Raw genomic sequence first — 26,469 nt, 5'->3', positions numbered from 1 at the left:
ATTGAGGATGCACAGGCAGCCTCGAGATCTTTATTTTACTTGTGCTCTCATGCTAAAGCTGCAGGGATTAGAAATGCTACAGTACAAGCCAGCTTTTTATTACTCAAGAGAAGTTTTAGCCCAGCTGCCCAAATGCAGTTACCCCAGAAGCATCAGCACCACTCCAACATGCTCTCAAGGGAGACATGATCCAAACCAGGCTGTACCTGAGATTAGGTGACCATGACTAGTAAGAACACAGGCACTGACACATCCCTTCTGTCCATAAACAAAAGCATTCAGCTCTGGATTCTTCTGACCTCTAATTAGAGTGCATTCAGTCAAACAACCCTGCCAGAATTAACAGGGAAAAGGGAGGGGAAAAGAATAAAAAAAGATTTTGTCGAGCAAAAGTACTCTTAGACACATTTGATGTAATAGTCATATGATTAACAAACTGTCATATCAAAGTTTGCTGTGAAGTAGGAACACTTTGACAGTTCATATTTTAAAAACTGACATTTTGATTCATTACTGTAAATAGCACTCTGTATTAAATATTGTGACAAGGCATACAGTGTATTTTTTGAGCTCTATAACATTTAGGAAGTACTGAATTTTTTTTTAGCCTTTTTTTTTTTAAGCACGTAGAATATCAAAAGCAGTTAAAGCAGAACTCCAAGAAAGCTTCTAGAGGAGAGAATCATGATTTCTGAGATAACCTACTTCTCAGCCATCATCTCAAGCACTGTTGGGAACTTAGGCCCACAAGGATCTTAATGTACTGTTTGCATAATAAAATAAGGAATTGTTTCACAGAACAAAAGAGCTATAAGGAAAGTGGCTACATTAAATAATGAAAAATTACTCTCTAGTAAATCATCCTGAAGCTGGCAAGAGGGAGAGCACTAAAAGGTGCTGAATTACCACTCAGAATATCTGAGTGCCAGTTCATAACCCAGATGAACCACACAACATCCAAATGACTGCCCAGATGTGCATCTTGCTCATGCCCCCAGTGTTCAGCCATGTGTTTGGCCCCCTTCTGCAGCCCAGCCATGCCCATCCCAGACAGAGGCAGCCCTCCCTCACTGCTGGGGCGGCCAGGAAGGGCTGCCCCATCCTTGGAGCTACCAAGGACATCACGGACAGAGGTCCACAGCTCCCACTGCAGGGATGCTGTGAGCCACCAGAGCCCACCAGCCTAGACAACTTAATCCCCTTACAGGTCCCTGCTTATGGATCTCTTTCTCTGGATCACCAGTACCAAGGCAAACAGGACTGGGACCAGAAACAATATTGCCAATGTTCTGCATTTCCTGAAAAGCAAATCTCTTAATGGAGAAATCAAAAGTAACAGCCCAAGCCACCACAAAGATCTTGCTAGAGCACCAGAGGAAAACCAGAGGCTGCCTAGCTGTTTGCAAGAAGCTCAGGTGTTGTGAGGACTGCGGTCCAGTGCTTTGGAAAGAAAAATAGTTACCATTATCACTGCTTGCAGCCAGCTGCAAGTGGATCTCTGGGCTCTGTCTCCTGACAGAATGGATACGCTGCCATAAACATGAGCCCAGAGCCTTCTCCAGGACATGATGAGGCTGTCACACCCCCCAGAGATGGATCACAGCACTATTTCAGCAGGAGCTTGATCCAGCCCAGCCTGCCTTTCCCCAGGAGCAGCTACACACCCCTCACACGCTGGAAATCTTGTGGATGTATCTGCATGCCAGCAAGTGTGGCAGTGGTCTAGCCAGACATCCAAAACATATTGGCACTGCTATAATTTGTCCATTCACCAATATGTTTTCCTAAAAACGCCCATATGCTTTTCCTGCAGTTCCCATATGCTTTTGCAAAGAGAAACAAAAACATTTTGTTAGTCGCGAGCGATTGATCGCCACATATTTCACAGAAGTCAAGGAGAAAAACAAAAACAACAACAAAAAAAAAAGCAGTCAGCTGCTTCCCCCTCCTCCTCCTCCTCTCTGTTCATGGAGGGAACTGTGAAGAGCAGGAAAAAATTCAGCCCACAGCAAAATACACACACCGCTCATTTTTTTTGCACTGCAAGATATTCTAGGAATTACAGGAGGAATCTTCATTAAAAACAAGCTATCAAGGATCTGGCAGCCAGTGGCATTCCAGACAGCAATTCAGCACCGGGTCCTCGCCGCAGGCAGCGCAGCCCACAGGAATCCACGCTCCTGGAGATGCACTTCAAACCAGCCAGAGGGTGGGAGGACAGGGTGGTAAAGAGGTTACAGCCCTTCCAGCTCACAGGACAGCTCGTGTGAGGCTTGGTTTATCTCTCTGTGTAGTATAAAGCCCTCTCTCACACACAGGGCTTCCCAGGGAGGTGCTGCCTTGCACACAAACCCCAAAGCGGGCTGGGTTCAGCTGGGAGCAGGCACGTGGGTGTACAAGTGTGTGTGTGTGTCAAGGCTGGAGTGTGTGGGAACCATAGCTGTGCAGTTAAAGGCTCATTAAGAAACAGCAGACCCAGGGCCAACGTTCAAAGAGGAGCAACGCAAAACATTTCTCTGGAGAAAGATTAGCGTGTGTTCTTCTTTACACAAATAAAATTAAAGAGAGACTCATAATATAGACAAATCAATTAACTTCTGAAAAGCCAAGGGCACTGCATGCAAGAGCAGACAAGAGGGGAAGAGCTTTGTTACAGGGCCACCAAGGCAGTGCACAGGCTTTCTTCCCCAGAAAAGAAATCCAGCTATTGCTGCATGCAGTCCTGATGTCAGTCCCAGCTGCATCACACTCATTGTCACAGGGACACAGCTGCTTCCTTCCCAACACAGCCATACACATTGCTATATATCACTGTGACCCTATGCACCAAGGGCTGGGGATCATCTTTGCAGAGTCTGTGCAAAATACCTGAGGGCAGAGGTCAAAAGCCTACAGGAGTGCTTAAATCAACAGTTCCAGCCTAAAAAGAAAGACTTGGAAGCTGACTGTCTATATAGGATACCCTGAACAGCCTTCTATCACAATAAAACTTGCTGTGATACAGTCCCATGTTCAGTTCTCCCACAAATTTAACCAGGAATGCTCTTTGCAAAGCTGGTGTTTTCTTGCAATGATCTAATCTCACACTAAACCTAATGCGAGGCCAGATGCAACAGGTAAAGAGCCCAATTTTTCACAGAAATAAAGCTGAAAACCCAGTCAAGAGAAGAGAAATCAATCTCTTGCACAGGACACAGAGTAAAAAACCAATTTGTCAGACACAGCTTGCTTCACAAAATACATTTTATGATATGTTTTTGTCTTGAGAGGAGTTGTAAGCACTTGAAAATCTGACTTCACCACTCACAAATTCATTGATGTTGTTGCTCAAGTGCTGACTAGAAAACAAAACTAATACTGTCTCATTTAGTTAACGTAAGGACATCTTAAGTTAATTTAACAATGGGCTTCTTCCTAGATTTCATATTTATAGCAACCCACTGGGATGGTTTATTAAACCTAGCCAGGAAAGCCACCACAGAAAGAGTGAGACTAGCACAAGAGCTACCATTAATCTTCCATAGCCCAGCAATTGGGAAGATCAGGCCTTGAACCAGATTTTGTGCTCTTGCTATTAATCTCCTGTCCTCTACTTATTAATCCCTGGTCTGTCTTTGTCTGTCAGCATTTATTAATGGCCCCAACTGTTCGCAGTAAACAGGATACTGAAATCTCATCTCCACCTAGACATAATTTACCCACAAAAAAACCCCAAACCCCACAAAAATTAGACTCAAGAAGAGAGTAAAGGCAGAAAGCAGGGACGTACATTGTGTATCAAAAGCAAAGAATGAGAGTGCAATTAAATTCAGTGACACAACAGAGTGAAGATTCACTGTTCCTGATTTTGGCCCATCTCATGCTCCTAAAGTCAGGCAGCATCACGGCAAACAAAGAAGCTCCACTGGTCACAATCACCAGGGCAGCTGGTCTCTCATTCTCTGCTTCCCACCAGGGCTGCACAAGCTGCTCTCTTCCCACGTTGCCGTGACTTTGCAGCACCTCCAGCAGCTTTCTGTCTGCTGGGGTGGCACAACTGAGAGAGGCTTGAGGACAGACCCACTGCCCTGACACTGCCCTGCAATCACACCATTCTATCATGGGATGGGCAAAAAGGACAGTGTGCATCCTACACATAATCCAGCAAGGGACTCCTACAATACTTTGGGCTGGTTCATCATAGTGATCCTTAAGTCACAGCTAAATATCTCCAGCGAATTTGACAGAATTGGCAATTCTGAAGAATGAACTAATTTGCTCCTCACAATAATTTCTACTTGTCCACTGAAGCACAGTTAGACTCAGCTAACAGTACTGCCATCCCTCCATCACAACTGGGAAAATTCACAGCCTGCAGAGAGCCATGCCATGGATGGGGAATGAGTTCAGGTCCACAAGCAGGAAAGCTTTGTTCAAAAGAGAAGTCAAAGCAACACCACCAACAGGACCAAGCAATTGGTCCCAGGCAACACTCCCAATCTGCAGAAGGGCCTGCATGTTTGCTAATTCCAAGCTTGCACCCAGAAACAGTAAAACCACCTCAAGCCTCCTGGGCAGGCTGGTATCCCACCCCCCCAGGCTTTGGAGAAATGCCCATCAGCTGTTGAGGACTCCACATGGTACTGAGGTCTTCCCACTGTCCCTAAACTCAGCATCTGGCAAAAGCCCTGGGAGTTGATCCATTCCTCACCTGGAAGCAAGGCAGCCCTGTCAGGCACCCAGTCAGACGTACAGACAGGCACTTCCAAGGGACTTCTGTGGGTGCAAACAGAAAGGTCAGAATCAATGTTTTGCTCACTGTAAAAGCAGAAAGTAAATCAAGCTGGCTGTAATGCCTCGCCAAGAAAACAGCCCCAAAAGGGCACGTAAGGCCAGCTGCCCTCCTGTACAGAGCAGACCACAGCCTTTTTTCCTCTCCTCTGACACAAGTCATGTGTCAGTCTGTCCCTGTTTTGACCCATATAGGGGTTTTTCACTCGTTGGCAGCACAGATTACATCTGAGCAAGTGTTGGGGTAGCTGAGGTTTATTTGGAAAAGAAGCTACTTGTTTTAAATCACTGCAGAGCTGGTGAAAGGCACTGACGTAAGGGCTGCAGGTAACAAAGTCCCTTTTTAAGCCTCACCAGACGCCCTTCTGCCTCTCATGCTTAAAGGGCCTCTTCTTCCCCAGCCTCTGCCTCTGCTCAAGGCCAGGCATGAGTCACTCCCACAGCACTGGCTCTGCCATGCGAGCATCAAGGAGCACCAAAGCAGGGATGGGACGCATTAAACACACAGCCATTGTGCAAAAATAGTCAGGGTGGGACAGCCCAAACCCTACCTCCACCTTTGGCCCTGGTTTCCTTTCTGGGTGCCTCCAAAGACACCCAATTAAAGAGAAAGCACAGTTTTGTCCAGTTACCACAAGCTTTTTTCAACCAGCAGTCTTTAATACTTCCAGTTTATTGATATCTGAGCTTACTCTGATGTTTTCTATTTCTTTTAATCTCAGTCCTGAAGAAGAAATGAGCAAGTTTAAAAGGTACTAGTGATGACTAGCAAAAGGTCCACCTCGACATACCCCTGGTCTCCCAGCCCACCATGCTCCTGGCGACACCAGGTGACCCCCAGCCCCTCCTAACTGCATCCTCACCCCTATCTTCCTGAGATCAGCCAAGGATCAAAAGTCTTTAAAGAGAAGGAGAGACATTTCTAGCCAGGTGCATGTATTGCTTCTTTAATGAAGCCAGGCTAAAACACATTAGCCCCACCATCAGCTGTCTTGCTCAGGAGAACCAGGGCAGCAGCTTTGCCCTTCTGGTCTGTGGTGAAGGAAGGGCAGCAGAATTTCTGCAGTTGCTTCAGATCCACATCGAAGTACAAAAAGCAAAGAAAAATCTGCTGAGAACCTGCCCACACAGACACTGGATATTTTTTTCATATTTGCCATGACAAAAAATTCACGTTAACATTTTTGCAAGCATTGTAAGCCTGTATCAAGTATCAGCAAAGAAGCAGACAGGTGTCCTGACCACAGAGGAGACAGCATATGCAAACAGTTAGGAATTTATTACTATTATTTTTTAAAGGGAGAAGCAAATCCCAGAGATTTTTCTGTGCATGATACATTTTCTGCTCCCTGTTTGATGTTGCTTTCAGACTTCAGACTTCAAATAGCTAACACTAACCTATGTCTCAAGCCTGCTTTAAACTGATGCCCCTTATGTGACCAGAAATGAATGCATGGTGAATCACTTATGCCACACACAGTGAGGGTGATGAGCAGTGGTCCATGTCTCCTGACTGCTGCATGGACACGGGTAAGCTGGGGCAAAGGAGATCCCAGCTCTCTGTACATCAGAGCCAGATAACTCAGCACAGAGCCTTTGCATTTTTGGAGCTGAGAGTACAAGCTCCAGGTTAACAGCCCAACCACAAGTCAGTGAGAACCACCCAAGCACTGGCATTTCCTGCAAAATGTGGAGGGAGATACATAACGTGCACAGGCTGCACCTCCACTCTCTCCTGCCTGCCTTTAGATGCTTAAGAGAAGCTGCATTTTAATTAGCAGCCCCAACCAAGGGAATCTGATCTTGACAGTAAGTGAAAGGGAGCAACCCAAAGTTACAGACTTCAGGCTGTGTGGGTCTCAGCTCTTCGCTTCTCTGTGGACATTACTGCTTCCAGAAATTAAATCAAAACCCCACTTAACTTCACAGAGGTTGCAATTTGCATCTAAAGTACTGCCTAAGCCTCAGCTGTAATAAACAAATACAGCTCCACTGAAATCCAAGGAGTCATTCTGAGTTTGTCTGGTTACAGATCTGCAGGCCCATAAACATTACAGCTCATCCAACCTCCAGCTAAGTATCTTCTAATAGAAGACCATTATCCTTGTCAGATGGATTGGGATAACTTGTTTAAAGCACTCTTGAATAGTCATTAGGTTGTTAGGTTTTGGTGGTTATATTTTAAGAATAAACCCCAGCAGCTATTAAACACTGAAACAAAGCATGTTAACAGTCCACAAACAGAGCTGGAATGAAAATATAACTGGTTTAGGATTTTCATTGGGAAATTGGTGAAATGGAGAGAAGAAAGAAAATATAAAACCTAAACTGAGCTGTGCATGTACACTGAGAAATCAACCATATTATTTGACAGGTAATGAATGAAAAAGAAACACAGGAAAGAAGGAAGCAAAATCATGCAATTCTGTCCTCCTTTTGAGCCTTATTAATGTTTTGGGTATAGTGCATAAAGATGTTGTGCAGCCAAGGAAATACAGATATATTTTGCTGGCTGTCACTGTAACTAATAGCTGACCTCAGGGTGGACTCCACTCCTGGAGCCTTCCTCACCTCCTGGTAATACACCATCCCAGTGGCAAACCTGTGCTGGCTGTGCTCGCCAGGAGCAGAGCAGCACTCCTGACCAGGCTTACAGATCTCTGCCCAGGCACGAACACCACTACACCCATGCCATGGACACACACCACTGTCTGCTTTAAACCTTCTCACCAAATGAACCGGTTCCCTCCAGGAAAAGGCCACTCCATCTGCTGCAACCAACCTCCTGTTCAGATTGCTGCTTTGCCACAGCTTTGCTGATAAAGGAGAATTCTGTTTTGCTTGGGTTTTTTCCCTTCTCCTGACCAAATAATGTTGCCAAGAATCAATTAGCAGCGAAGCCTAAGACAGGGAGAAATGGAAGAGTTTTGCTTCATGTTTTACAGAAAATACACATACACCCCAGTGCCTGCCATGGGATGTGCCAATTATGAAAGGCCATCAACACCTCACTCACCACAAAGAAGTCCATTTTAGCAGCTCCTCAGCCTGTGAGCCTTCTGAAGGGACAGCCCTGACCAGGACAGCCCTGGGTCAGCCAGGCAGAGGGGCAGCAGGGAACATTTGAGCTATTTCCTCATCTGACTTTAATTTTATTCATTTATCACTCAAGCCAGGGAAGTACTCTGATCCACACCTGTCCAGACTTAGATCTGAAATGTGCTGAGTGTAACAAGGGCACTGTAGTGCCAGCCCCTATCTCACAGCCTTTGGGCTGTAGGGTGGCAGCAGATGGGGGCCACACATCCCAGGTGCTTTTCTGGGCTGGCACGTCACCACACCTGCAGGTATGGCTGTCACACCCACACAGGGGCCTGCACCAACCACAGCTCTCCCCGTCTCAAAAGGGAAAGGGCAGGGAGTAACACAGACACTCCACACACACCCACCATCAGCGTGTGCACAGGGGTGCTGGGAGACAGGCTTATTTAGAGCTCCACAATTGCACTCCATCATAATTCCCTCCTTCTCTTCCAGTCCTGGATACAGCCTTAAAAATCCATAGCTCCAGACAGCTAGCCCACACACTGCTATTCCAGCTCAGCAGGGAGAGCATGAACTCAATTTTGCCAGTCAAACTGGAAGGAATAAAAAAAAAATAGTAGTAGTATTTTGTTAAAACCAAAGAAACACGCCCCCATCAAATCAAAGACAAAACAGAAGAAATTATATGGAGAAACAGTCCTTGCTATTGCTTCCATGGCCAAGAGTTGCTTGGGTAGCTCAGGGGCAGAAGGAGAGCCATCCCAGTATGCCACTGTCATGCAGCATGGCACTGTGCTCCTGTACCAAAGTGCCACTGAACCCTGACAGCAGCTCGTCTTGGAGAGGGTGTTTGGACATGCTGCTCATGGCTGCCCAGCCCTGTTTGCTGAGCTGGATCTGCAGGGACAAACACCTGGGACAACAAGCACACACGCTCCTCTTGCACTACAAACCAACAGCCACAAGTACACAGGGGCACCCAGCACAGCCAGTACCCACGGAGGAAGTGGCTGCCAGCCCCTCACACAAGCCCCTGCCACACACCCTGGGCAGGTTTGCTCCCTGCTTGACAAGGACCTTCTTTCCACCAGCCAACGTTGGAGCTTCCCAGAGAGACCAAAGAGAACGTCAGGCATAGCTCAAATAAGCACCTGGATCCACAAACAACAGATTAAATTCTCAAGCTACAAAACTATGTTTTAGCAAAAGTGCAATTGAACTCCATGTACTTGTTACATTTCTAAATATACTCTGGTTGTCAAGACAACAAAGAGACTGATGGATCTCTAAAGTGTACTGTATCCATTTAATTGTCAGCATTTCAAACTGACTCAAGGAGGGAAAAAAAACTGCTGCGTGATAAGTCTAATTGTCATGGTTACCACTGGCTAACCCCATAATAAAAATATATATATATTCTGGCTAAATGTGCCAAGCCATGTGAGGAGCAGATGGGAGACATTCTCATTACTGCAACAGCCTCCACTGGAAAACTAAACTTGAGGAAAGATGCGAGAGACTTTACAGAGATCTCAGACACAACAGACACCGTGGGCTGCATCTTCCCAGGCGTTTGGCAGCAGCTCCTCGGGCTTTTCCACTGTGCTTATCCTCCCCAGGCGTGTTGGGGCAGCCCATAGGGCTGGGGCTGCCTCACTTGTGAACGTTCTGGCTTGGGGAATTTCATCCCTCACCAAAGAAAGCCTGATATGTGAGTTGCTACTCCTTAAAAGCCTCTGACAACATCTGGTGAGCAATCACCTGGGCTTTGCGCTCCCACCCTCACCCCCTTGCAGGCTTCTCTCCTGATGGCAACACCCAAGCCCACAGCAATGGCTGTGCCAGGAGGCTGCTTCAGCCGGCATCTTCTGCTCAAGCAAGGCTTTAGCCGTGTCCAGGCTTGGGGATGAGAGAACAAGTGGAAAGAAACAGGTCACTACTGCAAATACACCAGCCTGAGGCTGAGTTGGGAAGAGTCAATGACTCCCAGCCAGGCTGTGCAACCCATCTGGTAAGTGTGATCCAGCAGGGTGAAGAGCTCCACCATTCACATGAGGTCCCTAATGAAAGGAATGCTTTCCAAAGAGAACCCTTAAACATTGACTTTTGACATAGATCACCTTTAAATAACATCTGAGTTATCTGCCTAGATATACAACAACTGTGGCTTTCCTTCACTGATCAGAACTCCTTCTATATATTCAGTATTCACTTTTCTTTCCTTAAACCAAAGTTAAAGAAGGAGAAAGGCATCAGTGTCATTCAGGTATGAGAACCAATGGAAAACAATTTACATTCACCTGGTGAGCACTGACTTAAGATTTGGACTCAATGAGCCATACGGGTCCCTTCCAAATCAAAATATTCTGTGATTCTGAGATTTCAACGAAAGGGGAAGTTTCTAATTAGTCTGAAGCTTACCCAACATTTTTCACAGAAGCCATCTCAAAGTTGACTCATCCTTAAAATCTCCCCCAAACTGTTGCACTCCTTCATACAGATAAAAACTCTGCTTCTCTGCTGTCAGACACTTTCAGGGAAACCATAAGGTGTTGCCTAAAACCATCTCCCAGAGAGCCACAAAGTAAAATCTGGTTGGAAAACACTGCTTAAGAGAGGCGCCACTTTCCAGGCGCCTCAAGCAACACATCTGAGTTCGTGATATTTTCCCTGGAGCTTGCCCCTGCTCATTAGCAAGATGAACAATTTCTGAATTCCAAATATGAGATTCTCAGTGATGTAAAATGAACTTTCGTGCCTACCAATACAGTCACTGCGTGGTTCACCTCTTGTGCTGCTTCACAGAGTGGTCTGTGCCTGGAGATGGGCAGTTAATGTCAAAACAGAAGCAGCACAGAAGAGTCATCTCTGGGGCTTGTGTGAGAATTATTTCAAATATTACTTAAATTAGGAGATTAAAACGAGTCTTGGGCACAAAGAAGCCTATGGTCTAATCTAAGTCAAAGGGACCTAGAGGCAACTGGCTCTTTACAAGTATTTGGGTGCACCCAAGTCAATGCAACATCAGCATTTTGTCCCCAGATAATTTCAAAACTAAGCATTACCCATAAGGAGTTTTAAAGAGATTATAGTCCTGAAAGCTGCATCCAGATCTTAACTGAGCTGAAATCCCAAACAACCAAAAGCTTGAAATTATGCTTCTATTTCAACAGCATGCAGGTGCGGGAACCTAAGTTTGGTTTTCCTGTTACTGAAAGTGCTCGCCTAAGGCACCATGCTTTTACAGTTATGGCTTTGGGACAACTGTTACATTCTGTACCAATAAAATATGTGCTCTCTGGAGCAAACTCCCCAGGATGACTCCTTTGCTTTGGCACAAATGGACTCATTGGGTTTAGATAAAAGGATGTTCCCTTGCATCATTTTAATTTGATTTTTTTTTTTTTTTGTAAGATAGAGAAACAGTTAATTTTGCTAAATGAGTTCTCTGTTGCCATGACTTCACTGCAGACAAACACAAAGCCATCAAGCTTCTTTTCCTTGGGCACTGTTTTTTTTAAACAGGTATTTGATCATCTTGATTCTCTTGCTTCTTTTCTCAACATCTGGATTCTCAGCAATACCCTGCAGTCAGACAGATACATAAAGGCTATAGCTACTCAGTAAATTACAGAGGTATTCCTGCACACACACTTACCCTCACAATCCACTTCTGCCAGCTGTGCCAATGCACTCTCTGTGACTCCACAAGCAGGGCAGCACTGCCTGCAACAGCAAGCAGCAAATCTCTCCAAATGAAACCCTAAATTTATGGGATTAGATCCTGAAAATCATAATCCCCATGCTCCCACCAATGGCCAGCCAGCAGGTACCTACTCACCATCAGGCCAAGCTGCTGCCCAGGATTTTGCCCCGGTCCAAAACCAGAAGCCTAAAGTCCTTCCCACTGCCTCAGTTTCTCCAGTGGATGAAAAACGCTGCACATGCATCATCTGCCTCCACGGAGTGTTATGACATTGGCTGGGTTAATATTCATGGAGTACACTGGGGATTAAGAGTATTATAGACTTTACTGAGGGAGAGAGCTTTTTCTTTTTTACTGTTTGCATTGAATAGACAGACTAAGTAGAAACAGCATTTGTAGCCTACAGCCTTTATCCTGGTAAATGGCTTATTACAGCATGCAGCCTACCAGCTCACCTCCAACCAGTCTCGCTTAAACGCATGTAGGTGGAAGTGCTGCTCATTCCAAAGAACTTTCTTTTTCACTGTCTCTGTGTGATGGAGACTCTGGATAGCTGGGCTCACAAGACAGGGCTCAGGATATAAATATTTCGGTACAAGCTTGTTGTTCAGTACCTATTTACGGCAATCACAGAATAATTAATTACCTCCCATCTAAGACTAATTCCCGTCTCTCCCAAAAAGGGGGGTGAGTTTTGTCCCAAGACTTTCAATTTCCTGATGAGTCACAGCAGACACACTACAATAAGCTCAATACTTCAATCAGACTGTTTCTTATCCAGATATATTCAATACATTACTAAGATGTGGAGCGTGCTATTTTAAGGGCTGATTTCAGGCATTGTATGCATAATGCTTTCTCATCTGAACGCACGCCTTCTCCAGGATGAGACAGATGAACGTCCTACACCACCATCCCTTCTGCCCCCCCAACTCCTATAGGTAAATAAACAATGCAAAAGCAGAAAGTAAAGAACTGCACATTTGATGCACTGATTTCTACAACACGCAGCCCTCTCTCCCACTTCACTAGCTCATTCCCTGCCCTTTGGCAAGAAAATAACTTATGTGACAGCAGCATCTGACAAGAAGAAAACATTCACAGACTGCACAGGTTGCAACAAGTCCACAGCATCTTGCTTTCTTCATTCTAGGGCCAAGAATCATACATTTCTTGTTCTGCCCCAAGGAGCAACTCTGCATCCCTGAACGAACCCTCAGTTGTCCCCAGTTCCCACGCCACCCACTCACAAGCTCCAAGGCTCCATCAGGCAGGCAGGCAGGCAGGCAGGAGACACTTTGCCCAACCTCCAGCAAAACAGGTTATGGGGATCAGCAGGTGCCCTGTGGTCCTCATTATTTACTCAATTTAACAGATTTAGATATAATTTATTGTGTCAATTGGGCAGTTGTTCCCAGCTGGGTCATTTGAGCCTGCAACAGGTTGCAGTCTGCCTCAGCCTGACCACAGCCAGCTGAGGAAACTGCCTCATAGCAGATTGTGAAGAGCAGAGCCATGGTCACATCTCCCTGGACCAAGTGCAACCCTAGGTTCTCACAAGCAATGCAGCTAAAAGCTTCCAGACACCAACAGCTGCCTAAAAAATGTGTGGCTATGATGACAAATAGGTTAAAGAACATAAAGTTTACATGACAGACTGGGTAGAGGTGACAGACAGCTGTGCTGCTGGTTGTAGAGCTGCTGCTGTGCCATCAAGGACATCAGCTGCTCTAAGAGCAGCCACAGCAGACACCACCTCAAGACTGCCCCTGTGCTAATTGCTAACAGCAGTTTTCCCCCTGGCACAACTGGACTGTGCAAGCAGTTTCTGCACAAACAGCAGCAGTGCCAGTTTCTGCCAAGCCCATGCTAATTGCAAGTGATTCCAGCTCAAATGCTCTTAAGTCAGAAAGTATTTAGGTGACGTGTAACCAAGGTCTCACATTTGTCTCACCAGCTCTCCTGTGGTGAATGAACCTACCAGCAGCTATGAAGATCTGTCACAACTTCTTTATTTTCCTCCTTGGGAAAACTTTCTCATAAATTCTTATTTTATGCCAACAAAAGTGCAGAACATTTTCGACCCTTGCAATGCCCTCAGCCTGTTGTGTAACTCAACTGTCACACAGCACAGAGGACATGGTCACCAGTATTCAAGGCAGCAGATCCTCCAAGGCTCAGCAGCTCCTCAGGTGCTACTTTAGAAGTGTCAATGTCTCCTCATTTATCTCAAAACCTTAGTGCACCTTAGGAATGTTCAAATTGTTTCACAAACTGTGAAAATGAAAAGGCTGAATGAGGAAGGATCATTTCACCTGCCCAAGCCCACCTTGGGAGTACCAAGAAAAAAGATAGACTGAGCTGTGTTTTAAGTTTAAAACCCAGTAAATATCCTCTTGAGTAGGCTCAGCTAGGTCACTTTAACTAAGATGAGAATATTCACCTATATTTTATTGATTTCCATTAAATACAATATTATCTCAGTCTGGGTGCTTATTGGACAGGCACCAGGCTCCACAAGACCTACAATGACATTCACTTTGAGCTGCAGGTGACAGAGCAACACAGCCCTAAATACACACAAGACCCCAGCTGGAATCTCAGCACCTCTTCTCTCCAGTTTTTGAGTACCTGTGGTAAAACTTCTTGAGGAAGACTACACTGGGCTATCCAGTTCTAACCAGAACAGAAACATGAGATACACTGTGCAGTTTTCCTCTCCTGTAGATGGCAACCAGCTCCCTTGGAGAAAGCATCATGCAGGAGCAGAGACCAAGGGCTGATGGCTTTGGCCATGCTGCAGAAGGTGCCTGTGGAGTCACTGCCCTAAGACTAGTGCCAGTGACTTTCTCAAAACTAGTGTTAGGAATAAAGAGAAAATATAGGACCAGCAAAAACAAAACCACCTCAACTTAAAAGGGATCATAAATTACCTTTTTTATTTCTTTTGGACAACAATGCTAGTAGCATGTGCGTCTGCAGCCTAAAGAGAACTGAGCAGATACAAGCTCATCTGATATTCTTAAAACATACAAGACCAGGATTCTCCCATGCAAGGCAAGTCCACGTGTCCTCCTGAAAAGCCATTTGGAAAGTTTCTAAATGCAGTAGGAGAAACATAATCCTGCTTGGTCCATGCCTGTTTCTCCCTCTCCTCCCATTAGCGCATGGGGAGAAGGTTGGCTTAGAGCAATACCACATTTCAATTTGAATATGAATCACTCCTCTGGTGAGAAAAGAAAACAGAAGCCCATTTCATATGAGCCTTATCTGAAGATATAATGAAAATCAACACATATAACAGGAGCAATTGAAATAAAACATAGTGAAAATACTGCCTCAGAGAAACAAACAACAACACTTTCCATTCTAGAAGATCCCAAAGTGTTTTACAAACTCATAGATCCAGGAATAATTTCATCTGCCACTGAAACACGGCTGTCTCTGGATGGGTACTCAGAACCATGTTTTAATTCATGATGGAGGGGAAAATGTCATCAAGTAGGAACCGAGAGAGTTCAGGACAGCATGATCTTCAGTGGGAACTGCACCATTCTTCTGGAAAGTGGAAGTTGGGTTTAATTTCAATTTTTACAATTCAATGTGCCATGTGGGGCAAGCACATGAACATGCACAAGATGTTGTACTTAAAATTGAAGTGACTGGATGTATAAAGATGGAAATCCAACTCATGTATGCTGGTATTTTCCAACTTCTAACTCAAAAGCAAGAGAACAGCAGCTAGGTAGATGATTAAAATTTCTGAACCTGCCTGGGGATTACTAATTAATTTCTTATCATCCCACAGAGCTGAAGGGTCAGGATTTCCTCCCCCTGGTTCAGCCCAGATGAAGTTAAGGGCAAAATACTTCTCCTCTCCCCAGCCGCCCTCCAGCAGGCACAGGAATATTCAACACTCTTAGCAACAGGCTGGAAGCACAGCATTACCATTCACCACTGCTAATGAACATCAGTCTTGCACTTCAGCTGTACAGAAACAATGACACAAACTCCATTTCCACCCTCTCTCCTTTGCCCCTTGGCTCTTGCCATCCACCTGCGGGGACTGTGGCTCACTCACAGGCAGGCATGGGCTGCTGCCACAGAGCTGCCCAGCAGAGAATGCCCCAAACTGAGCCCTTCCTCCTGCTGCTGAAACAGCAGCAAACAACAACGCAAGTCCTTCAAGGGCAGGGGATCTGAGCAAGTGATCTGCACATTTCCAAAGCTAAATGTTTACTTCTCCTCCTGGCAGCATCTGGAAGCTTGCAGACTATTTATCTGCATCTTAGAAACAGCTATTTAGTCCTGCAAATACATCAACAATTCACCTTGACTCAAAAGAATGGTTTGCTGAGCTCTGAGGAAACAATGAAAAAAATCATCTTTTCCTTACTTTTCTGCCAAATGTCTGTTAAAGCTTTTCTAAAAGGCATTTACTTAATCTTTTCCCACATTACATTATATATACAGTCACTATTCCAGAAAGAAAACAAAACAAAACTTGGTGCACAAATGCAAACAAATCTGGTTTTGGCCAGATCTGCCTAAACCAAAAGCCAGCTTCCTCTTCTACTGGCTCAGGAGCAGAGACCCAAAGCCAGATAGCTCCTAAGATTTCTGAGAGGCTGACTTTTGGATAGGCTTATTTGAGTTTGTCTTCAATACCTTGGGACTGTGCGACAATTCAAGGGAAAATGTCTTTAAAATGAACATGGATTTGAACAGCAATTTGAAAAACTACCAAGCCACTTTTCTCTGTAGCAACGACATCTCTCCAACCATACAATCATATTCTTGCCAGGTGGGAGACTTGTCCTCATCTTGATTTAAGCAGACCTAATTAATTTCAGTTTTATTGGGGAAGGGAAAAAAAAAAAATCTACAACTCAATAAACAAGAAAGGAAAACTACAATGAGCTTAACATGCCATACAGGTAAAGGGAATTGCCAGGAGATTCAGTTAAAAAAAATTCATCACTGATTCATCAAACGAGTCACTGAGATGTCTTCAGAACAAGCTATTAAGAGAAGTCACTCTTCCTCTCCACCTTTTATTATTAGCTACTGCTGGAAGTGATCTTTTCTGCAAATCTCAAGACCATTTTGAAGTGCTGGAGATTTTAGGAAGTGAAAAGTAGTTCTCAAAAGGAATTAAACTGCTTCAAAAATCTTTTATCAAAGGTTGTATTGTACTTCTTTCTCACCACTGGGTATTTCAGATGAACTACCCACTACAAAAGAAAAAGGCCACTGTGCAGCTCTAGTTGAGGGTCCAGGCTGGGTGGGGCTTTGAACAATCTGGTCTACAGGAAAGTGGCCCTGCCCAGGGAAGGGCTGGAAGATGACCTTTAGGGTTCCTTCAAACCCAAACCATTCTATCAGAGTCCCAAATTTGGTGATACAGGTGCTTTTAAGTCGTAGAAACTGAGCAAGAGAGAAGTTACTCAACAAGGGAAAGACGAGGTGTCCAGTGCCACTGGAGAAAGCCACTTCCAAAACCACGGGAGAACCAAGGATGTCCTTGTGTCAGCTCTGCCACAGGCTGGAGCAGGGCTCTGCCAGGGAGCTGGCACTGCCTGCAGCCAGCAAGCTCCAGAGTCTGCTCAGCCTGGCAGCAGAGTGGGAGGTGAGACTGCTGGCAGGAGCAGGCGGAGCTGGTGGAGATCATAAATGGAGGAGTGTTGTAAAACACGGAGGTGAGCACAGGCTGACGCTCACCTTCACAGCTCCCCCCAGAAAAGCACAGCTCTCTCGGGCTCTCACGGCTTTGAAACACGTCCAGATCTCGCTGGATCAGTCCAGCAACCTCATTCCTATGCATGTTTGTTCTCACACGCAAACACGGCGAGGTTTTAACCACACACATTTTGCACAAGTCCCGCAGGCCCAAACTTTCAGGTTAATCAGGAAACTTGGTCTTAAATGGGATTGTAAACCAAAGGAAAGAGATTATAGATAAAGGCAACAACCACGAAGAACTGCAGAGCAGTTTGGGTGAGAAGGGAGCTTTAAAGCACTCCAACACTGAGGTACTCCAAAAAGAGGACCTTTTCTTAAAACAGGAGTTACTTAAAAGGATTGTATCAACAGATCTTCCAAAACTGATTTAATCACATGAAAAGATGGGCTGGGCCCCCTGCATTTAATATCACTCCCGAGTAGAAAGTTCTCATTAAAGCTATAACATACACAGTTCCAGTAGAACAATTAGGTGACATTAGGTAGGCAGTTGTGGCTCTCAGAAATAAATGACCTTGCTATTTACCACTATGTGCTATGCCTTTAAAAGTTTCCAAAAGTAATGGTCTGTTTCTGTGCATACTGGAATATTCAAGAGCATTTCATATCGTTTCTCATATCAAGAAAAGAGCAATTAGATCAATAATGAAACAGGAGAGCTCCCTTTTACTTTCTGCGGTTTGCAAAGAGGTTCATGTTTCTGTGTGAGCACAGCTCTTGTTTTAGTGATGTGAAAGTGTGTGGTTTGTGCGATACTCAGTTTCTTCTAATATTCAAGTTTCTGTTGTTACCTACCTACAATTTACAGTAAAGGACCTTTTATTCTCACACCTCTCAATCTCAAAATTAGATCAATTTTCCCAACAAGATTTTATTACCCATGCAAACCTTTAACAAATACTGGAAAACTTACTGACAACACACTCCTCGTTAATACAGCATGAAACCACCCAAGACATCACTGTTGCTACCAAGTCTACCTGTGCATGTGTCTGTCTATACAGACACATGAGGCAGCAAACACAAACCTTACTTGGGGGAAAAGGACTATTTTTATGTTTGGAAAAGCAACTGGAATTCCATTGAAATTCATGCTGACAGGCCCAAGCCACCAAATGCAGTGGGTAAAAATTATTAAGCAACACTTGAACCACTGTCTATACATCACTATTGTGCTGTTTGTTGTGATTAGATTGCTACTATTTTCAAAAGATTTCAAAATATTTAAAATTTGTCCCTACCTCTGCAAAGCACGAATCTAATTCTAGCAAAAACTTCTGAAGAACCCTCCAAAAATGGGAAGGACACTGCAATTACTGGGGATGGGTAATGTACTGTCTCTAGCATCAAACCAAACTAAGCCATTTATAGCATTTTGGCCCTCTCCACAACAGACAAGAGCACTGATATTTTAGCCAGAAATGTTAATTTCCAGATAGTTGTTTCTGGCCATGTGCTCTACTCCACAATCTTTGACTGTGCTGTCCCTGTGGCTCTGAAAGAAATGCATCTTTGTCAAATATACTGAAGGTCCTAAAGAGAAAATTCTCCTGCTGCTACACCACAAACATCAATTCAACAACAAAAATCTAAAACCAACTAGAATACTAAATATTTCTGAAGAAGCAAAGTAAACCAGCAGCAGCAATGTTTTAAACCCTTTGTTGAGTCATCTGGTCAGGTCTCTAGTGTGAACCTACTAAATCACACACTAAAGAGGAGTCTCCACTTCTCGGTGATGCCCCATTCAACATCTCTCTGGGCCAGCCTCGTAGTTTGCATACAAATATTGTTAATGGTCATAAAATCATCATGCCCTATCTGGCATTAATTTAATAATGATGGCATTACAACTGCACTACCCAGTCACCCAGCTGCCTTGATTTAGATTAATTCAAGCAAGAATTAAGGGATACAAATATTCAAACTCCTTGATGCATCTTGCACCCACCCAGGGAGGACTTGGCTTTCAGCCAGACTGTATAAATCCCAGTGGGATCAGTCAATTTTCAAGAGACTCCTTTATGGGATAAGTAAGGCGGTCAAGTGCTGAGATCTATAAAAAATGACGTGATGGGTGTATATAATACCCTACAAGACACATCCCTCCAATCCTTTACAGTCAGCAACAGGGATGACTAAATGCACACAGCAAAAACCATTTTAACCAAGGCCATGGAAACAAAATTGGCAAATGTACTATTTATCATGTTATCTTAACATGAAATAAATTTATCTGATTAGATCACCAAACATGACAAAAAGGACATGTTTGGAAGAGATGAACAGAGAGGACCATGAGACTACTGCTTACCTGGTTCTAGCTGAAGCAGAACTGCTGAAACCTTTAAGTCTCCCTGCAGACAGCCCTGATGCTCTTGGGAAATACCAGCAGCTAAAACTGGACTATCACAAGACTCTTTAGGAGTCATTCTTAACTATTTGGGCAATGCTCAATTAAACTATGGTACAATACACCCTACTGTAAAAGTGCCCCAAGCTAGGTGTTGCCACTGTGGGCAGCTGCAGGTCTGCTGTTCAACCAAAACGTTTAAAGTAAGGGTGAGTAAGCGAAAAACATTCTAAATCACAGTCACAATTGATCATGGTGACCATGGAGCTCAAGCACATCAAATTTCAAAGGCACTTGGTTTCCCCACTGCTCAATTTTCATGCAGGAGACCTGACTGCATCCTGCACCTTTCCAGCCTCAGGTACTTCTCAAATTTGGATGACACTGTGGGATCTGATTTTGGAATGCACGTAAACCCAGACTTGACACAGCAAACAGACCATGGGAACAGTTTTGTTTATTTTAACATGAACTCTTGACACACCTTAGGAAAGCCATCACTGCCCCACCCTTCCCCAAAACACCAGAAAGGAGCTCAAGCTGCTGCTGCAGCTAAACCCAATGCTGGGAAATGCTCCAAACATCTCTCTGGAAACTAGTGTGATAATAAAACTTGTGCTGAAGTCACATGGCTCTCAGGCAGCTCGAGATGGGCTACCAGGAAGTGGGACCCATCTCAAACCAACCACAAGCTCCTCGCCAACAGATTCCCATCAGCAGAACAGCACCAGGCATTGCCCTCATCTGGGCACCTGGCCATGAGAAAATGTTGGAAAAGCCTCTTCTGTTTTTCTCCTCCCTCGGACAAGTTCACAAATCACCACCACTGGAGATTAACTGCCTTCCCTCATCAACAACCTGAGCAGCATTTGGACCACTGACAAAGATTTCTCCTTATCCTCCAGACCAGTTCGTGCACTCCCTCTGGAACACTAACAGAGTTTGTCACTGGCTCTGAGTGACCTTGGCACAAACAGCAATTCGTGTCTCTCTAAGCGAGAATTTGGGAAAGCAGCCTTTACTGGACAGGTATGTGTGGCTGAGATTTGTGATCAGATGCAACACACAGCACAGCGTGTGACCTGGAGAGATATTACCATCAGCTAACAGCAGCACAGATTTCTTTCTTCCCTGTCCCTCATTAGCCTCAGAAGCCGGCCTTGCCAGCAGCAGTCATGCAAGCTGAGACAACAAAGCACATTAATGATGGGCCCCATCATGTTCCATATTAATTACTGTAGCTAGTAGTAAACTGTTGGTTATAAATCATATTTTGATAACCTGCCCTTTCTTTGACAAGTGAGCTCCAATGTTTAATGTTGCACTTAATCCTCAGATAATACCCCAGGAGTCCTCACTGTGCCCAGCAACAAATCAAAGCAACCTTCAAAAGGCTGGCACGGGTCCCCTTTTCCTACACACCCCAACCTGAAACTATCCCATTGCATCAACTTTGTTATAGGTCAGCTCTAAGGGCTCAGTTGCCAAAACCAGCAGCACACTCAGTTCTTGAGTGTCCACGGGGCTGTCCCAGCACTCCTCTGGGCTGGCAAAAGACATGTCCACATTATACACATACCCCAGCCTTCCAAAAATGCTGTACTATCAGAGCTCTGCAGGGTAAAATAGCAGGGCAGTAATCCCCAGAATATCCCCACATTCAGAAGAGAGCAGGATTACTTCTACCTAGGACCGAAACAGTCAACTAAAATCTATCCAAAGCCATCATATTCTTATTTTTGTTTCTTTTTAATTCAGTGACATTTAGCTAGCAGAACAGCTGTTAGCAAAGGTCTAGGAGAGGTGGAATCCCATTTTCTATATAAAGAATTATGTTTTGGAGGAAACTGCAATTTGACAAAAATACCTATTTGGCAAAGTACATTTTAAAAAGTGGAAAAATATGCTCTGCTTTTTCTAAGGTAGCAAAAGATCCACCATGGCTCATGAGAATGAGCCTAAGTTTTAGGAACAAAGATATTAAATTATTTTGCAATGTGCATCCAGGAAAACAAGGAGGAGGGATGTGGCCTCTAAGAAGCAGCATAGGGAGAGACCCAACTACATCTCAGCCAGGTGTGCCCATCACCTCCCACCACCATCAAAACACGTGAAAAAACTCATTTTGGGCTTCCCACAGAGCTGCTCCAGCTTTTACTGGTAACAACTGGCTGGCTTCAGAAAGAGCTGGGTCAAGCCTGACATAGTCACCACCATCCTGTATTTTACTCTGAAGGCACAAAGCCACACCAAGCAAGAACAACATGTTGCACTTGCAGTTTGCAGTGTTAAAATCCCAACAGCTCAGGAAGAGAATCAGCAGTGGTAAGCAAGAATCCCATCCTCTCCTCCACGGATGGATGTGAAGCCCTGCGACCTCACTCCAAGCTGCAAATTAAAAGTTCTTGCAGCAGTCAAGGGTTCATTCTTGTTCTTCCACCACTGGTGGCAGATGGTATGTGCTATTATTAAATCTTGATTTCCAGCTTATAATAGTAGTATGAAACCTTCTGCACTAAGACAAGAATTCACTATTTTTATTTTGGGAAAAAAAGCAGAAGTCTCACAGTTAAGTAACTTTTCTTTTTTAACGATTTCTTTCAAAAATTTGTAGCATACTTCTCCTAATTGGAAACACACAGAAAATAGGATATGGCCTATTAGTTAAAGGTCAATGCACATTTAGCCACCTCTTTTGAAACTGACAGTATTGTCATGACAGCCATAAAAGCTGCTTTGAATTTTAGTTCCCTAGAAAGTAAATATCAGGAATCCCAAGGCCGTAACCACAAGTGCCACAGCTTTTAACTCTTATGTCATATTCAGCTGAATGTGTGCTGCAAAAGTCAGGATGGTAAAGCTTCAAAATCAGCTCCTCTAAGGGAAGGACACAGTGATTATCCCCCTGCCCACTGCCCCAGGCATGCACCACATGCCTCCATTTGATGCAGCATCAACAGCACAAGTGTTTTATCCCCAAGCATTTAGTGTGGGGCTCTGTGGGGTTGCTAGGACCATTCAGGGGGGCTGCTGCAACCAAATATCTCCCACTGCTGTATATTGTACTTGAGCTTGCAACTGCTCCTCCAAATAAATGTTCTCTTCTTTTTCTTTTTTCTTTTTTTTTTTTTTTTTAGGAACCAGTTCAATTCATTTGTATCAATTTGTTTCTCTATCAATTAGCCAGAGCATAGGGGGCTGATTTTCAGACCCTCTTCTAGTGTGTTAGATGTAAAGGGACAGGGTAATTAATAGATGTCAGGCACAGTGGCCCTTCATGCATTGATTTCCTCCTGCTTAGGAAACACTCAGGGAGAACACAATCACCCCTGGCTGTCAGGGTCTTCATAAAATCCATAGGCTTGGATTCACAGGAACTGCTAATCATTTTGGATGCTGAGAAGGGGGAAGGCAGAGCCTGATCTCTGTAAGGCAGAGGAAAATTCTTATTAACTGCAGCTCCTGAGTGTACTTCAAAGGGAGCTTACAAGAACAGAAAAACTTTCAGAGCAAGAGGCAACTCAGGAAAACCCTTTTGGTCCCAAGCTGCTCCAAGGGAGATGGGAACACTCCCACTGAGTTCAGAGCATCTGCATCTCTGAGGCACCCAAAGCAGGGATTGCTGCAGCCACCCCAGTTTGCTCCCCCACTGCCACACCACACCACAGTAATCATCTTTCCATCACAGACATTATGGGTTTCATCAAGGTGTCTATATATAAAGCTGAACTTTGAGAAAAAACAGCATTTTATGACTATCCACCTTTCCACCTTGGTTGTTTCCTTTTAAGGTTTAATCTTTCCGTGTCCGTGTATTACATAAAGTCCTCAAAAAAAAAAAAAAAAAACCACCAAAAAATAAACCTCAAGGTATTTGATTATTTCCCCCACCCCACAGCTCTACCCAGGAATGCACAGCTAACAAACCACGTAGGACCAGTATTTGTGCAGAGCTGGTTAAAATATCCTCATTTTGCAAATGCTAAACCTCACTGTACATACCACACAAATCAAAAGCAAAGAAAGAAGACAATCCACAAGCATATCAGGCAATCTTGCTGGAAATTATGCTTACCTTTGCATAAGTAATAATGCATTTTTCACTGTACACAGAGACTCAAACCCAAAAATACCCACCCAGAACTGCTCACTCTTAGCTACTCCACAAGGCACAGGACACCAATTCTACTTTAAAAGAAAAAAATACCCTTTCTTCTATTTGCTGAGTCTCTCTGGAGACATAATGGCACTTTGGCAGGGCAGCATGTTTAATAAGAGATGATGGGGAGAGAATGGTTCTCCAAGAAAGGAGATGTCAGTGCCGTGTAGCCAGCACACTGCAAATGTTGTATTTAAAAGCAATATAAATAACAAATTATTACATCTCTCTCTTTAGAAGTCAGAAAACACTCCTCATGCAGCATTTTCTTTAAAATACTGTCCTGTGCAGTCATCTAGACAATGCAGTGACCTGGTCTATGACACACAGATGCACAGGGGGAACAGACAGAAGTTAAAGCTGGTCTGAAACAACACCACATGCATGTGGTCCTGCACCAGCACCCACCAGAGCACACAGCTGCTGGCAGCTCCACCCTGCAAGGGCTGAGTGCCTCTCCCACTGGAAACCTTTCCGTGATGCTAATCTGCTACAGAAGGAAAATCACTAGAGGAGGACACCCAATAGCTTCCAGCCAGAACACAACACGCCTTCAGCAAGACTTCTGATTTTCACAGGCACACACTGAAGTTGTTCTTCACAACAAAGAGCAGCCTGTCTGTTGCATAACTAACCTTAGGCTGCATTAGATAAGTTGCGCCTTCTCACAGATCAACTGACCTTAAATAATGTCCCCAGTGTATTCAGAGCCAATAGGTTTTTCTCTTAGAGCTCAACTGACAGGTCTTCTCCTTCCAGCTATTTCTTCAGAAAGGCACACAAAGAAGGTTTCAAGAGAAATCTCATGCTTACTGTTCCAAGAGCAGCTTTCCAGGCCAAAAATGAAGGCCAAGATCTTAGCTCCAAAGCTGCATCTCCCTTTGAAAGCTTCTTGAGCACTTCACTGCAACAGCACGAGCGAGAACCTTGGCAGGACGGATGTGGGGCTGAAGCAGATGATAACTGGAAAGCTCAGCCTGTCTCTGGAAAGCCTGCTGCAGTTCTGCCACTGAGTCAAGACAGAAGGAAAACAGCCAGCCATGGCAATGAAACACTGCTTTGTATTCTGGGTAAGGCAAAACAAAGGTCTGGTGATGAGGAGCTCTCGCGTGTCATGCAAGGGTCAGCAGCAAAGGCAAATTCCACCATGGCATTTCCGTTCTGTCGCCCAGCCCATTGCTGGGAGTAGATACAGCAGGATCTTTCATTGCTTGTCCAAAAATGGCATTTAACATAGCTGTGCAGCATCACCCCACTGCCACATTCCACTCCAGCGGAGGGCTGTTAGTCCCTGCACAAAGCTGAAGTCACAGGGCACTGTGTCATGAGGAGGTGAGATCCTTTAATATCTTTCTTCCAATCCCCATCCTGGGTGCAAGGTGATGCAGGAGCTCTGCAGCTGCTCCAGAGGTAGAAACACATGGGGAGAGATGGAGACAGTGCCAAATGAAGCAAGCCTCTGCACCCCTCCTAGCAGGTTTCATTGTCCACTCAGAAGTTTGTACATTCCCTGTGAGGTCAGAAACAAAATGCTCTGCAAAGCAGGCCCACATCCCTTCGGGAACACAGGCACCAAAGCAACTGCCCAATGAACCCATGGCAAAGGCAGGGGCACTAAAAGCCTGGCTGTTTTCTGACACCAGCTTAGCTGTCATACAGACTCCTCTTCTTGAACAGCAGTTTCCTACTTAAAAATCACAGCGCACAAGGCTTCCCTTCTTGATATGTGTTGCTCCACTCATCCAGCTGATAGCAAGACAGATACAGTACACACATCCAGCAATTCCCTGATCTTTTCCAAAGGAGTACATTAGAGCAGAAGCCCTGCCTCACCTCTTGCAATTAGCCAAGCTGGGCTTCATTGAGAAGGCTGTGCCCTACCATGGAGCTGTGTTCTTCCACATTCAGGACATCATCACCTCTTGCTGTGAGCACAACAGCCCAGACTTGTGAGGATTGCTCATGCCAGGGGAGGTCCACAGCTGCTGAGGAGCTTTCTAGTAAATCCAGCCCTGATGGCAAAGGAAAGGGCTTGCAGAGCAGAGTTACAGGAATCTATTCCTCCTGCATTAGTCAGCATATACAAATACATCCTCTTGCTTCATTAAATTTTAATTGGAGTACACATGAATAGGCTTCACTGGTTACTTAATCAAAGGGAGTCTGATTACAAGGTGCTCACATGAAAAGCTAGAAAGCAACATCCTTCCTCGCCTTTCTTTTGGATTTTTTTAGGCATCCATTGTCGATTTCTTCAGGTCAGTTGACATTTTAGGGCTGCTGCAAAGAACCATGAAGAGCAGCCACAAAGAGTAAATAAAGCACTTTGAAGGGAAACAGGACACACATCATTAGCCCTGCATTCCTCTTCATTATCTAGACAAAATTTAAATGCAAAATCCCAGAGCAGATGTTGCATTAGCAAGCTGATCAGCAGTGCTAAACACAAGGATGGCTTTGCTGCTGTGTGTCATGCATGTGTGGCCGGCCTGTCTGGAGTTTCATTATTTTAAGTGTCCTTAAGTGTCTGAAACCACAGCAGATCTGAACCTATAAAAACTCCTACTCATAAACTTTGGGATTTCCTCAGCAATCGCATTCTCTGCAACACAGATGCTTATTTGTTCACACACGCCTTCCCTGAGGTTAGAGAAATTTGGCACACACTCTCTTGCCTGCCTAGAATGGGACAAC

The 26,469-nt window shown here is 44.6% G+C and overlaps 1 protein-coding gene across 2 annotated transcripts in view; it reads right to left on the bottom strand.

Annotated features, from left to right (window-relative positions):
- Nucleotides 1-26,469, bottom strand: part of LPP (LIM domain containing preferred translocation partner in lipoma) — a 317,335-nt gene that overhangs the window by 219,494 nt on the left and 71,372 nt on the right. For both annotated transcript variants that reach the window (XM_059479296.1, XM_059479295.1), the window contains exon 4: nt 4,691-4,755. The gene's annotated coding sequence lies outside the window, so the exon portion shown is untranslated. The remainder of the gene's footprint in view (nt 1-4,690; nt 4,756-26,469) is intronic.

Source organism: Ammospiza nelsoni, chromosome 10 (assembly GCF_027579445.1).
Source record: "Ammospiza nelsoni isolate bAmmNel1 chromosome 10, bAmmNel1.pri, whole genome shotgun sequence".
In the NCBI taxonomy this organism is placed as follows: Eukaryota; Metazoa; Chordata; class Aves; order Passeriformes; family Passerellidae; genus Ammospiza; species Ammospiza nelsoni.
Note: the sequence above shows the minus strand (reverse complement) of the source record. Positions and strands in the feature narration are given on the sequence as shown.